Below are 14,688 nucleotides of genomic sequence, written 5' to 3'. Positions count from 1 at the left end.
ATGATGTTTAACTAAATGTATAGGCAGTTAGATCTTGGAGAAAAGGTTTGTTCTTACATTGTGTTGCTATTCTTTTTTAGAAATTGTGAGTATTACCAGTAAAATTGACTTCTTCTAATGGACTCTTGCTGACTAGACAGTTACTTAGGTGCACAGATGCTGTCTTCAGGATATACCCCCACAAAAAAATGGAAATCATTACAAGGTCAGGAAAACATCACATCCGAGGCTGTCAATCTGGCATCTTTACAAACAGCTACCACTGACATCAGTGCGGATTGAGGATGCTCAGCACCTCTGGAAATCAGGCCAGTGGTCCCTGCCCCAAAAGTCTTACAATCTAATTAGACATCAGGCAGACAGTGACTGACAGACAATTTGTGACAGTAACAAACAACAGAGGTAAAAGCGGGGAGGGAAAGAAAAGAGTGAAAGGAACAGGATCACATGGTTACTCAGCTATTGTACATGTACTCCTTGGCAGGTCCATTTAAGTTAATTTGGTTATGGTGAATTAACTCATTTCCTGTAGGCATTTCTATAAATGATGGGGGAGATTGTGATTGTCTTATTCACACAGGTGAGCAGTTCTTCATGGGACTTCAGTGAAACTACTCATATGTTACGTTGCTGAACTGGATTTAATTCTATGGCCTATGCTATGTAGGATGTCAGACTTAGATAATCACAACCTTAAAATCCATGAGGCTGTGACAATTTATAACAGCTCAGGATCAGCCCCTGTGAATTTGAGTAAGGGGTTCACAATCTGCCCCTATATTTGTAAAGACCATCATGAAAAAGGTGAAAGATCTGTAGCATATATTCAAAAAGATGATTATAATAAACAAACCCACCTTCTCTCACTTTCATGAGTGCTTGTTTGTTTTTCTTTTCTCTTCTTATTTCTGGAATTGTGGTTTCCTTTCAGAATAGCTCTAGGGTGTGGAAACACAACCATATAACAGAGCCAGTGGCTTAAGGCTGTCAAAATGACAATCACTGCCTTGACCTGCCATGAGGCACAGAGAACAAAAAAATCATTCTTCTTTCACCATGCTACAAAAATAATAATTAAAACTCTACATACAAACTGTGTCCCCAAAAGGGATACCCTAGATTTAGCTTTAGAAAGCTTTGGCAATTAAAAAAAAATTACTATGCCACTTCTCTGCCAAGTTTATCAATTCCAGACACTAACCAACCCATTTATAGCGCTGGCAATAATCTTCAGCCACCTTTCAGGCACCAAACATTGAGATTACTGGAGAGACCAGCTGCCACTAAATAAAGCATGGGGCTTTGGGGTGTTGCTGACTCCAGTTTCAGAGTAACAGCAATATCTGAGTGGAGTGACCCCTCCGCTCTCCCCACAAAACTAACAGGGTTGGTTTTGAAAAGCAATGATTTACTACGGTTTGGTTTCATATAGCAGTAATCCACCAAGCTTCATGTTCCTTCTTTGGGCAACGTGAAGGACATGCCTCCAAAGAAGCATCTTGGGTATTTTTTTTCCCACTTCCCTCTCTAATTTTCTCACTAAACTGTTTAATCAGCAAAAATACCATGTATTTATAGATAAGAAAACAGAAATGGAAAAATACAGTTTAAATTCATGTATACTGTGCCATGAACATGCCCGGATATTATTAAAAAATATATCTTTATGCTTTCTTACTCCCGTAAACGTTTTTCTAGTTATACATTTGTGTTTTCTATTGCTAGGATTATTCACTTTAGTAAATCACCAAATGGGGTTTTAATGGTGGGCAAGTGTTTGGGGAAGAGAAAATGAACTCTCACTGTTAATAGGGAAGAATCACTTCTAATATGAACCTTGTGGTTTCTATGTTCTGCACACTCAAGGGAGGGAGCAGGGTTTGGGTTTTCAGAACCACTCAACACTGATCTAACTCTGTTCCCATTAAAGTCAATGTAAGATTTTTTTTTTTTTTACTTCAATGGGAACAAAGTTAGGCCAACACCAAGCACTCGAAAATCCCACCTTGTGCTTTTATGATGTCTGTTAACTAATGGTGGGCAAGGATATGGTAATTATTTTTATTAGGGATCCCCTCCTGATCTATAATACTTCACATGAATTATCCCATTGTTACTGATGATCTTTTATACTACCCAGGCTTATGCATTATACCTAATATTTCATCAATAAATTACTGTTGGAGCTGGTGACGTTAATCATTGTTAATAACATGCACTAACAAATTTAGTCCTCTTTAATGTTTGTAAATTCTTAACAAACAGATTCTTATATTATGCGGCTATGTTATTTATAAATATTCACCCAGATAGTTTAGATAAACAATTGTTCACTTAAGAGTTTTTCCACAAACTATTCAATGTAACTATTTGTTATTCGTGATAGGTCACCTAAATGACATGGTATTGTGTCTGCTCCCTGACTGGTTGACAAACATTTTAAACAGGAGAACAAATAATATTCTTGTTCACATATGAATATTCTTGTCTGCATGCAAATATCATAATACTATTCATAATAAGGGCAGCCAATCCCCAAACACGGGTGTGAAGAAAAATACCATCATACAAATGTTTGCACATTGTGAACAACAAGGGGCACTGTACAACTGCGTATAATTCAAAGTGTTTGTGACACCTGTTTTGCAGTATTTGGTCAGCATTAAAAATGAAACCTGCAGGGAAAACTGGAGAAGGTGGATTGATGCATTATACTTCACTATACTAACTTTACTAGGGGTGCTTCCTCTTTTATTTCCTAGTCAATGAGATACACTTATACAGCCAAACGTGTTAAGTGGGACTCCCACTGCTTCTTAGTAATGCTGCATGTACAATAGGCACTTAGGTTGGCACTTACCCCTGGCGTGAATTATTAAGGACAATTACTTGGTTGTTAGTGTGAGTTTAGAATCTCCAGACGATTTGCTCTGAGCCCAGAATAAGCTGTATCTAAAATGGAAGAGGGTATTTAAGGTATTAGTTTTTATTTTACATATATCAGTGCTCTCTGCTGGAATATAACTGATACACTAACGAATAACTCATAGAAACTTGTAGTGATGGAGCTGAGGATACTAATTTTGAATGCTGCTGATGCCACCAATATACAGTTGGCAACTGTCTATGGTGCATGCACGTTTGTGGCCATGGATCATTACATACTGTGGGAAGTCTGCTCTTGCCTTAGCCATGCTTAAAGGAGAATTCCTCTGATGATAAGGAAATAATTGAGCAACAGGGCACAATGTCTGACCTGGAGGATTTAGGGGGAGACGTTCAAATGCGACAGTGCAAGAAAGAGATCCAAAATCATATTTGGGAAGAAACTCTTCATATCAGCTCTATACAGTCTCAGAAAGAAGTTCATGCTCTTCTACTTTTCCATTCTCTGTTGCTCATGTATAAGATTTTATATTTCATTCTGCATTGCTCACATAAAGACTTTGTATAGCAATGGGACCAACTGTCAACATAAACATCCAGATTCAGTTTCCAAACCCATCCAAGTTTGGATCAAATAATCAATTGTGCTAAAAATTTTGAAACTTTCATGAGTCATGAAAATTTCCCCAAACACCCAGTAGCTAGGTGAATCCTCACAAATAAAATTTATGGCCAGAGCTGGTGTGATAGTGTGGGGGGGAAAACAGCACCCAAAAACCCACTGAAGAATATTTTCGCAAACTAGAAGTGCTGATGGGTATTGTAAGGATAAAGTCATTAATGGTTGTGAGATGCGTAGTATTAAATTGAGGGGGACAGATACAGAATTAGAACTGATTATTTGTACTGGAAGTGCGGTATTTGTTATTCCCCTGTTTCAAGGTTCCAGTCATCCACTTAGGGAGCAGAAACAATCCTATGCACCTTAAGTGACCAACCCCAACTAACAACTATTGAACAGCAAATAATCTCACCAATGTCCCAAAAGCAATACATTTTCTTCCAAATTATTTAGCAAATAGTTATGAACAATTAATAAATTTAAAAGAAAATTAGGATGAGTGCACACACAATTTAGTAACCAAAATAAAAAGACCAAGTTTGTAACAAATCTGCTTCATGACAAATAGTGAGAGCAATGTTATGCATGAGCATAAAACAACGAGGAGTCCTTGTGGCACCTTAGAGACTAACACATTTATTTGGGTTAAACATGAGGCCGCTAGTCACAGTACGCAGAACCTGGTGTTTTGGGACCATATTGTGTCACTGGTTTTCATTCAGAACTAAGATGGTACAATATTGTCATTCATTTCCAAAAATATTCACAGATTATTTTTTCTCTATTCAACCAGCTCTACCCAGGATCATGCTTCTTTTAACTGCAATGCAGGGTGTTGCAGGAGCACTAGCTGTAGGCTTGAAGGAGGGCTCCTCACAAGTTAAAAATGGTCTTGCTTCTGGGAATGATGCCCCAGCAGCACAGTGGTTTGGCGTATCCTTGGGTACATGGATATTTTTGTGCTGGCTCATCTCTAGCTCTCACATGAAAAACATTCTTCTCTGACATTGTGAGTTTCTTACACTGTCAATTGAATCTGTCAATATAGAGTACGTATAAACACAAAGGCCATATATTTTTCTGTTTTAAAAGGTCTTCTTTAGCTCCCCACTTCCAAAGAAAAATTCTTTCCTAATAAATCATTGTATTAAAATGAATGGTTTTGTTGATTAATGATGTTCCCCACCAATCTATACACATCTATAACTGGAGTGTTTAATGCAGTGGTTCTCAAACTGGGAGTCGGGACCCCTCAGGGGGTCACGAGGTTATTACATGGGTGGTCGCAAGCTGTCAGCCTCCACCCCAAACCCCGCTTTACCTCCAGCATTTATAATGGTGTTAAATATATTTTAAAGTGTTTTTAATTTATAAGGGGGGTCGCACTCAGAGGCTTGCTATGTGAAAGGGGTCACCAGTACAGAAGTTTGAGAACCACTGATTTAATGTGTATGTTCAAAGTATTACTTGCAACTGGGATATGTATATTTCCTAGACCATTAAAATATGTACAATGATGGTAAATTATATTTATTTTACAGCACAGTGTTCCTGTTTAGGAGATTTCTTTTCTTTCTTTCTTTTTTTTTTTTGCTATTATTTCAGCTACTGTTAGTACTAAAGCCCAGATACAGCAAGTTCAAACAGCTTCTTTAATTTCTGTAATTATTTACACTTTGGTTCTGAATCTCTCCGTTATGGCTGCTAAATCCATCATAGCTAGGCCATTCTGTACACTATTATAGTAAAAAAACCTTGTTTTTATTGGATAGCCTTCTACTGGCACTCGTCGTCTCCTGCCCTCTTGACCAAAATATGAACATAGATGCTAATCCAGCATGCTGATTATCTAAGTGCTTTGCTGGATCATGGCTAAAATGTAGATGTTTACTTGTAGAAAAATTCTGACTCATATTTTGACACCAGAAATCTTTTCTTAGATTTTTTTTTAAATGGGCTCCTTTATTTATATACAAAAATTGTTTCCCTCCATTATCCCAACATTCCCCGGCTCCAATTCAATTTAACCATAAAGTTAAATGTGCTAAAATGCTTTGCTGACTAGGTACCCCTGAGATGAGCTACCGGGGATGGTGAGGGGCCTTCAGGGCCAACCAATCCCCACCACTACCACCACCAAACTACTTTTTAACAATGCTAGTACAGTATTGTACATTTTGGTATTTGGGGAGCAGATTTCATACAAATCCAGTCTCAATTTTTTTCTTCTATGTGGGTTTGTTTTGTTTTTAAGTTAAAACTGGGAAACCCAATAAAAATTAATTAGACACAGTGCTCCCAAACTATTAGAAAGCCATATAATGTGGACTGAAATCTTATTATTAGCTTGATCGCCATTATCTGCCAAATATTTTTGCAGGAAGCTGTTTGCTTTTACATGTAAATTAGTGGGCTAAGATATACTTTTTTAAAAGAATTAGGAATATGCAGTTTAGTCCCCAATTCAGCAAAACACCTAAACCTGTGCTCAATGTTAAGCATGTTTCTAAGTGCTTTGCTGAATCAAGACCTTAGAGAGGGTTATTCTGCTAATCAATTATTGGTAGAGAAAGGAAGAGCCAACATATTTATATGGCTTCTATCAATCTAATGCAGCATTTTATACTATAAATAAGAAGACTAGAGGCCAAAAAGTGGGTCTACATGATGCAGCAGTGCGCACTAGAAGGGTATGATTTCTAAAGCACACCTATACATTGTGCACTAACTGGTCCATGTAGACCCTGCCGATGCACACTAAAAGTGCATGATAACAGAGTACACTACTATTTGTGCCGGCAGGGTCCACATGGGCCAGTTCGCATGCAACATGTTGGTGAGCTTTAGAATTCACACCCCTCTAGTGTGCATTGCGGAGTGCTGTGTACGCAAGCCCTCAGTGGAGTAACTGCTGAACTGAAATGGGAAGATTGTTGCCTACCTACTCCTAGAAGATACTGTCAGAGTAGATTGTGGAAGACCAGTTCCATTAAGCCACCCTGACGGTGCTGAATGAGAAATGAATGAACTTGCTACACTATGTGCTGAGACCAATTTTGTGGAAAATAAAAATTTGCCTCTGAGAATTTTCCATTTTTAACAAAGGGTGGGGAATGTTCAGATGTTCATACAGTTCTACCATCTGGAAACCACAGCAACAGCACATTGATTGCCACTCAGAGGCTAAATGGCACATCTGTTGAGCTAGTGTTTCATAAAAGGTGAAAAACTGCTGCTATGCCTACTTAAGTCTGCTGAGCTGGCATCAGATAACAGGGTCTGCTTTTGATTTTGTGGGTTTTTCTGGCCTGAGGCTTCCATCAAAACCTAAACCAGCTCCAGCTCTGCCTTGTAATTAAAGTTTATTCAATAGCACACTGGGTCTCCGCTAGGCTTTGAAATTCATACTTCATTAAGATGAATGGCTAAAGTTTACATATATGTTAGTGCTACCATGACAGTCCACTTGGGAGCAGAGTGGGTATATATGCACTCGTTTACATGGTGAAAGCAATCTTGGACACCAGAATGACTAAGGAAGTTCATTTTTGAATAATAATGAACATTTAGATCTGGAGGAAAGGTGGTAACCTGGAGAAAGACCCAAAAGCTGACATTTTCAAAGGATTCTAAGCAAGTTAGGTGTCCAACTCCCCTGAAATTTCAAGTTAGGTGCCGAACTTACTAGTTTAGGCTCCTCTGAAAATCCTGGTGTAAATTCTCTAGAGATAAGGTTTTGAGATAATGAAGAATAAATAAAAAATTTTCTTCTCCTGGATACTAGTACTATGATTTGAAGCCATATTATCAAATTGGGTCTCTGGTTTTGGGTGCCCAGTTTCACACACCCTGACCTTGACTTTCAGAGCTACCAAGTAACTGCAGTTCCCATTGACTTCAAATGGAGTTGGCCTCTAAGACGCAGGTCCTAACTATCCTGCACTAGGGCCTGTTTTTATATCAGAAATAACTCATGCCAGTTTTCATATCCTTGGTAACTTACACTCCTTCTATACATTAGTAATCATCACCAAGGAATTGATTCTTTAGTCCCAGTGTTGCCAAAATGCACAATTTTAGCACCAGTTTTGAGATATTTGCTGTGTTTCTTAAAGCTCCAGCTCCTAGAGGCATGTGATTAGGGTGACAATCTCAGTTTTCATTTAAAAAACCTTCTAGTCCTTATGGTTCCTGAGAAAAGCTTGAAAACATGACCCAAGTACTTAGAGACTCAAAACCCAGAAGGCAAATTACAAGAAACCAAAATTTATTATAAAAAAAAACCCTCATGATTTTTAAGCTGATCGCATGATCTTCTGGGGGCCTGATTCGTGTTTTGTAAATGCTTGGGGTTGCAATACTCTAGACCTATAATTACTGTAGCAAAATTCCTACTAAAAATAAATGGAAGATTAGCCTGTTTCTCAGGGAATTTGCAAATCAACAGTTTAAAATTAAGTTGCCTCATTTAAAACCTTAAAGAGCTTTTCTCTTACTCTGTTAATTCAAACTTTGGCAGTTCCAATTTTTTCCTCATTGTCTACATTCCATTTAATGTTCTTCTTATTAATGCATCAAAGATTTCTTGCCTTTAGTGGAGTTGCTCTATGGTAGAATATGTCAGTTTTTAAGGAATGAATTAATACTTTAAGTACCAAATGGAAACGGACCCAACTTTTGCGCTACCAATTATGCAAAAATACTTTAGTCACAGCTAGAAGTTCAGTTCTATAATGAAATCAGTAACATTGACCCTTTCTGAGAATGCAAGGAAGATTATCTAGAATATCACTGGGGTTTCTTCCCTCAGTTAATCCCTTTCTCCTTGAAATGGGTTTAGATATTAGATAAAGTTCAGCCCCTTATTCAGGAGGATATTGGAATATCCCAAATTTCATTTTATAGTGTGGCCCTTCTTGATTCTTTAATACCACCTAACCATTCAATCTTCACTAATTATCAGATCATTTGAAGAAAATTTTCCCCTCAGCCTTCCCAGATGCTCTTTTAACAATATCCATGGAATTGTAATGAGTGTACATACTTAGGAGGTTTACAGACATTTACTTTAAAACCCATCTAATTTTGCTTGATGATTAAACTACAATAACATGGCAATATTCTGTGCTCGTACTGGGCCAGGTCACCTCTGCTTAGTTTTTCACTATTTTGTCAAAAAACATAAATAGGGAAAACAAATCACAATTTAACTAATATCCCTGCAATTCATTAATATCAAATATTTACAAGCCTTCCAATCCTTGTCTGATAATTTGCTGGTGACCCCGGCTATAATCGATTATAAAGGTTTTTTAAAAATGTAGGCATACTTTGAATATCCTGCTTCCAGAAAATAAGGAGTTAAAATTAAAACTACTAAGATGTTCTTGATGTTCTAAGATTTCATAAGCTGTCCTTGGAAAGGAACTGAAAAGCTTAGTCTTTAGTCTCTGATCCAAAGTCCCTTTCACCTTCTTGCTTCAGACTGGTACAGAGCATGCTAATGGGACCTGGTTTATACAAGAACCCCTCAACCGTATAGGTAAAAAAATCTGGAAAAGCAGGTAAAATATTCCATAGAAAGTTAAAGTAATGTAAGAGCTACAACAATAGTCACACTGGCATTTCAAGAGATAGTAAAAATATAGGGGAAAAGTTTAGCAAGACAATTACTCTTAAGGAATGATAGATTAACAGGGTAGTATAATTGCTTCTTTCAAAAGGCACCTAAAAGAGTCACACTCCCTACTCCCATAGGTTTTCTGTGGGAGTTGGATGTCTAACTCCTTTAGGCACCTTTGTAAATTTCAACCAAAATGTTCAGGGTACCTTAACTCACCTAACAGACTCAGGACAATAACACCAGCACCAGCAACCTTCTTGCAGGAATGTTCCTACCCAAAATAAACCAAACCAAACTTTAGCTTCCTAATTTCCAACCGAGATGTTTACAACGTAGCCCAGGGGAAACAGACCGTACTGAGGAATTTTAAGTGACATAATCTAGGTTTTCCTGTCAGCAGGCGCTTTCCAGTTTGCCATGAATTCAGAACATTTGATTCTTTTCTTTGGCTCTTTTACATTAGGCGGCATTCACGCTGGTGTTTGCTTTGCTGGTTTGGAGAGTATCCATCACAGGGTCATCACCGTGGTGTCTATACTAGTGCTCCCACTCTGTACCTAGTCATCCAGAGGTTCATATTCAGTGCTAGCTTCCTCACAGCTAGCACAACTGAAATAAAAATAAATAATAGTTACAGTCAGTAGCTAGTGCATTATGTTTTCAAAGAGTGGCAGGGCAAAAGTTGGAATTAGAGATGGTCCTGATCTAACCCCCTGGATCTGAGCACAGTTTGGGTTCAAGTTGGAGAGAGAGGCAGCTGTTCAAATTGATCCTTACTGTAGATGAATTGGTTTACCCCTCTACATGTGGCCAGCTCTGCCAAGTAGTTCCTCAGATGTTTAGTTCCCTTATCAATGTTCTGGGGGTGAGAGGAGGGGGGAGAAGATGTCTGTGGCCATATGAGAAATGGCCTAGTTATCCAAATTGCTACACTTCCATGATGATTATAAGTGTTTTCAGCGGCAGATCACCCAGCTCTTTCCTACTCATGGCCCCTGCTCTCAACTGGGCACCGAACAGTCATCTATCTAACCTGTCTGGAAGCAAATGTGAAGCACAAAGGAGACTGCATGATGGAGTTGAACTTCTATGTCAGCAAGAGATGAGGGGCCTGTCTGCCCCAACCCAGCTTGGAACAAGGATGCATTCTTTGGCTAGATTGGTTCTTGGAGCACCTTTGGCCCAATCACAGAGAGCGAGGAAAGGAAAGAAAGGGGGAAAAAATGAGGGAGGCAGGGAATGGAAAAGAAGGATGGGGAAAGAGAGTGTGGGAAAGTAGAAAGGGAGAGAGACAGCAATAGAGGAGAAGGAGCCTGATTCAAAGCCCATTGCAGTCAATGGGAGCCCTTCCACTGACTTCAGTAAGCTTTGGATCAGGCCCAGATAAAGAAGGGAGTTCTAGGGTATAACTATATTGCAGCGTTAGCAGAACTCATGTTAGCAGATGCTGGGTTTGCTAACCTAGGACTTGAGCATCTACACTACTGACATACCCAGAGAGTCAGAGTTTAAGGCCAGAAGGGACCACCCGATCATCTAGTCTAACCTCCTGTCTATCACAGGCTACCATCAGCACCCAGCACCTGCACACTAAATGGAACAACTGAAATTAAACCAAAGTATTACAGCTCACAGCAGACTAGACCATTATGTGCCACAGACTGAGAACAGGAGGGACCCAGGTGCACCAGAGCCCCACAATGGCAGGGAAATGATTAAATGACATATACCCAGTTAATTCTGCCACATGCTGTAGAGGAAGGTGAACAATCCCCAAGATCAGTGCCAATGTGACCTGGGAAAAATTCCTTCCTGACCCCACATGTGGTGATCAGTTAGACCCCGAGCATGGGAGCAAGAACCAGCCAACCAAGCACCTGAGAGAGAGGATACTTGATGCCACCTCAGAGCCCAGGCTTTCCCCATCCAATGTTCAGTCTCCAGCTGTGGCCCCCAGGAGGCTTCAGAAAAAGGAGATTAAAAACTCACACCAAGAATACATTGTGTGTGGGGGGAATCCCTTCCTGACCCCTGCAGGTGGCCAGCTGAAACCTGAAGCATGAGCTTAGGAACATAAGAAAAACCTGAAGTGAACCCCGCCAGCTGTTGAGCACCCTATCATCACAAGCAGCCCCATTATACAATTGCATTTAACAATTTATCCAGAAGGGAGGGGTGAAAGGACATCTAACAGAGACAGGAGTGGTTTAACCCAGAGGGAAGAGCGAGGGGATAAGAAACAAATGTATACTACCTGGACTTCGGATCTGATCCAGAATGGCAATTCCTATTAAACCTCAAATCTGAGAGCCTTGACTCTCAAATTAATGGGCGTGGCAGGTGCTCAGCACCTCTCAGGATTTCACCCCAAGGGTATGTCTACACTGCAGCTGGGCGGTGTGCGAGGGTAGGCAGACAAAATAGCAGTGTGAACATTGCACTAGCCTGAGCTGCCACATCCACATGGCTATTTTTAAGACACTAGCTTGAACAGAGCTAGCACAAGTCTGTCTGCCCACTCTGGGCATCATCCTGCCAGCCCCAGGGTGGACACATCATAAAAGAGAAAATGCCAACAGGAAAAATAAGTCAGAGAATAAAAGATCCAAATTAAAGAAATATATTTTGCGGAGATAAAAAAAGAGAATGGATTTAGAGGGTAAAAACTTTGAAGTCTCAAAGACATATTAAAGAAACAGTTTAAGGAGAAACTGGTGTTGAAAAAGATTTAGAAAAAGAGAAAGGTAAAGAAAGAAAAGAAAAGAAAAAATTAAAAAGAAAAGAAGCCAGATCCTCAGCTGATATGAATTAGTGGAGTTCCATTGAAGACAATGGAGAGGTGCTAATTTACACCAGTCCTGGATTTGGCCCAAGGGGGCGAAGGAAAACCACCTGCCCCCTTGCCCTACTCAAAAAAATCCCCCCACAACCCACCAAGAAATAAAGAGTTTAATTTTTAAAATTGGTATTTATGATTATTTAAATGAATGTGACTTTCACCTGAATAAGGCCCTAATGAGCAAAACAAAAGCACATAGACACCCACACTTTGGGCACATATAATATACATCGCCATTGTCTTAGACAACTGATATCAGACACACCCAGGGATGGGCCAGACAATTCATTCTATATCAGATGTCCATTTCAAATATTGCTAGTCTACTTTGCCCAGGGTAATGGGCACATTTCAAGCCCCAACATTCACAAAAAGTATAAAATCAGCTCTGCCCTGGAGAATTAGGGATAACAAACATACCTATAATTGCCTCCCCTTGTCAGCATCTTGACTTCCTGAGAGAAAAAGATCTGTCTTAATTATTCAGTTAGTAAAATCCCGTCCTTCAAGCAATGTCAGCTAGTCCTTCCTGCCACTTGATTCCAGTCTGAGTTCAGTCCATTGTTCAAGGATTTCCTCTCTCTTTGGTGATGTGCAATACCCTCCTGACTGCAGATACCTGACCCCTCTAATTCCCCTAAAAGTCACCCAATAGGACTGCACTGCATCACTAATAAATGACTGAATACTATCATGTACATATAGTTACACTCTCCTTCTTTGTCTCTTTGTCCTTCCTGGTATCAGTAATAACCACCAGGTTTGGCTCCTCACAGCCTATTATAGAATCCAGCCCTCCGTATTTTGCTACTGAAGCCTTAGCACAAAAACAGATTAATGTAACCCCTTTTCCAGATACCTCAGCCCACACAGTGTGACCACCACATTGGGATATCAGCATCTGTTAGGACAGTCAGCTCTCAAGTGCTCCTTACTGTTTATTGTAAGATTAGCCTTTGGTCAGAGACAAGCCAACATTCATGCCAACACACTGAAGTGCTTCATGAGTGTAAAATCCAGCCTGGACAGTGCTTTGATGGAAGACCACCAACGAACACTTAGGGGCTGTTGGAAGTGGTGCTAGTAATTCAGTAGGTGGTCATTTACCCTCTGAGTCAGTAATGAACCAATGCCCTAGCATGGTGTTAAGGGACATTGCTGCAGTAGGTGGCATCTTTCAGATGAGCCATAAAACTAAGGTCCTGACCACTTGTGGTCATAGATCTGAAGGCATTTCTTCAAGAATAGGGTTGTTAACTCTGGTGTCCTGACCAAATTCTAACTTGAATAACTACATTCTGCCTATTTAGCTTTTCCCCTGTACTTTCAATTGCACAATGTTCTTCACATTAGATTCTAAACAGTTATTTAGCTTTGCAGTACGCCATTAAACAATTGCCACGTTTCACCCGAGAAGTGACTGCTTTTCAGTAGCGGGTCTAGTGATCTCTGTGTATAGTTTGTAAAGTGCTTTGGGATTCTTTGAATTGAAAAACTCTATGTACATTGTATGGCATCCAATGATTATTAATGGTAACATTTTTCTTCCTTTCTTTCTATAAAACAGTAAAATGGGCCAGGTTCTCCAAAGGTGTAAAGTAGCAGACCTATGGTGAGCATCTGGCTTCATATAATATATATGCTGTGTTTAATTCATATTCATGAGCTATACCAGCACACATGACACTATGGACCTAATAGTCCTCTCGCACTAGCCTTAAACCAGATTGATACTGGTGTTAAGTGAGAAGAGAATCAGGACTGTTGTGTTTCCACTTCTTTTGTATATAATATTTTCCAAAAAAGAAAGAGAAAAAGCCCTTAAAACAGAATTCCCAATATTTGTTTTAATTTATATCCAGAACATTATTATACATCTCAGCATCCAAACCCTTCATCTTACACGAGACCTTTAATTAAATGAAACTATACAACCCTCTTGGCACTAGAACAGAGCTTTATGTTTATAAACTAAATCTGTGTCTAGAAACATGTTGAAACTGGGGGGTTTTATGGTGAGAGTCCACTTACTGACATCACACAGGCAAGGTGGTGATTGGCTACTGGAGGGTAAAAAGAGAGTTTATATTCCAGTAGGATGACAGTGAGCAAGCAAAACTATTAAATCTGTGTCCACTGACTTCTTTTAACTAGCCTGTGTACTTCAGGACTGCAAACCGGTAAGATTTCTTATGTTTAGTTTCTTTATATGTTGTATAAATTGAGACCAACTTTTTCCACCTGTTTTTCTAATCTGTTGATTCTCTATTTCTAACTGGATTGCAAAATTATGCTTTGTATACTTTGTAAAGAAGGTATGAATTTACAGCATGATTGTTGTGATAAAGCTGAATGAAAAGGTAACTAAGTTATGCCATACCTAATTATAACTTGTCAACCACTCCAATATGAGACAGAAAATGTGAAAAAATAAAAATTTCATAAGTGAAATATAATCAAAACCCCTACTGAACAACCTAAGAAAACAATTTTTCCTGACTCTTTTCTGACCTAGGTTTAATACAGCATGGGGAAAATTTGCAGAATGGAAGTAACAGATTTTCCCACAGCTTAAAAAAATTAATACAATTTATCTTGTTGCAAACTTAAATATAGAAATGATCCCAAAAGCAGAGTTTGTAGGTGTTATATTACAGACAGGTGTAATTTGCAAGTTTGGGACCAGATCCTCAGTTGATATAAATCATCATAACTCCA

The sequence above is a fragment of the Emys orbicularis genome, chromosome 5 (genome assembly GCF_028017835.1).
Source record: "Emys orbicularis isolate rEmyOrb1 chromosome 5, rEmyOrb1.hap1, whole genome shotgun sequence".
Classification (NCBI taxonomy): Eukaryota; Metazoa; Chordata; order Testudines; family Emydidae; genus Emys; species Emys orbicularis.
Note: the sequence above shows the minus strand (reverse complement) of the source record.